Here is a 2006-nt window from a genome sequence, read left to right on the forward strand (position 1 = left end):
TCGTGAGCAATCGTCTCTCGCGGCTCGAGTCGGCAATCCAGCGCATCGAAGGCAAGGTGAACGCGGTGTTTGAGGCGACGAAATCTCCATCGCCACCATCTCCTCCGCCACCAAAGAAGCGCTTCTTCGGGGGAATTGTCACTCACCACCAGGCGTGGTGGCTGCTAATCTTGCCGCTTAACATCGCTTGCATGGGCATTGTGCTTGGAGGGGATCGGACGCGCGCGGATCGAGCGGAGCTGGCCACTACCCTGGCCCTGGCCAACCTCGTGGCCACCGTGGCCATCCGGGACGGTACGGTCCTCCTCTGTCTCTACAAGGCGGTGGTTCGAATCCCCTGGCAGAAGTATTTCTTCAACCGGATGCTCCACTGCAATGGTGGCATCCACACCGGCTGCGCGCTCATGCTGCTCGTGTGGGCGATCATCGCCCTCGTCGAGACGGGCAGCGGCGATCCGGTCGATTGCGCTCTCCTGGCGATTCTCTGCGCCGGCCTCCTCGCGATGATGCTCCTGGCGGTCCAGCCGCTGCGCGAGCGGCACCACAATCTCTTCGAGACGGTTCACAGGTACCTAGGGTGGACGCTCCTCGTGCTGCTCGCTGCGATCCTCGTCAAGGAATTCACGGACATGAGGTGGAGGCTGTCCGCGGCGGCGATCGGCAGCGCGGTTCTCATGGGGATCGCGCTGATCTTGGTGTTCTACTCGTGGTTCTTGATCGAGCGCCAGGACGTGGAGGTGAGATCCGGGCGAGAGGGAAACATCGTGGTGGTGAAGATCAAGGGAAAGGCTCGAGCTGGCGCGTTTGCGAAGATCTCCTTCAATCTCGTCGAGTGGCACGCCTTCTCGGTGGCAGTCAGCAACAGGGAGAGTGGATCCTACGGCCTCATTGTCGGCGTCGCGGGCGATTGGACCAAGATGCTCGCGCAGAAGTGCACGCCACTGGAGAGGATCATGAGCAGGGCGTCTAGCTTGAGGAAATCGCTCAGCAGGGCATCGAGCTTGAGAATGATAAACAGGGCTTCCAGCATGAGGAAGATCAACGACGAGCACAGTACCATCTCGGGAGAGGATCTGATCTCGCCGCCGCCGCCGCCGCCGCCCACCGATCAAGGGATCCAAAACCAGACGGTGAGGGCGTTCATCCGGTGGCACCGCCCACTGGGGTTCATGTACTCTGTCTACGCCTACAAGAGAGTCATCTGCGTGGGCACAGGCGCTGGAATCGCCCCAATCCTCCCACACATTGGCAGCGATCGCGTCGCCATGCACGTCGTCTGGATCGCCAAGAAGCACCGGGAGATTTATGGGGACGAGATTTGCGACCGCGTGTTCCAGCATCCCCACACGATCTATGACACCTCCAAGCAGGGGCGCCCCAGGCCGGAGATCGCATTGCTGGATTACGAGGAGTTTCGTCCAGAGGCGATCTTCATTGTCTCAAATGCGCCCTTTACAGAGGCCGTCCGCGATGTGTGCAAGAACAAGCAAATTCCCGCCTTTGGTGCTGTCTTCGATTCGTAACGTGTAATATTCTCCTATAACGAGATGACAAACAACAATCATACATCTGAATTATGTATATATATGTTTTGTTTTAGATCTTGCACCAAAAAGCATAAGGTCTGTTGGAAACAACTACTTGGACCTGCATCTTTAGTTAAGAAAGGAAAAGGGGAAAGTATTCCCTGCCAACCTTTTCTCTGGCGTGGTACACGGAGCACAAGAACGTCTCCCACTTCCATTTCAGACCTCTGCAAGTGCACCTAATGAGCACACAAAATGATGAACACGCCACGAGAACGGCCACAAACGTTTGAGCATCCGGCAAAGACCCTCCTCGCGACTCTTGCATTCGTGAAAAGTCTTCGCATCCAGCAAAGTGGTAGGAAATTGCAGTTCCCATCTTCATTGTCACGGTTGTAAACCCTGCCTTCGCCTGTGACACATTTACATTTGAGAGACAAGTGTGCCCGAGTTCTCATGAGAGGAGGGATGTAGCTCCCA

The sequence above is a fragment of the Selaginella moellendorffii genome, unplaced genomic scaffold, assembly GCF_000143415.4.
Source record: "Selaginella moellendorffii unplaced genomic scaffold, v1.0 SELMOscaffold_1, whole genome shotgun sequence".
NCBI lineage: Eukaryota > Viridiplantae > Streptophyta > Lycopodiopsida > Selaginellales > Selaginellaceae > Selaginella > Selaginella moellendorffii.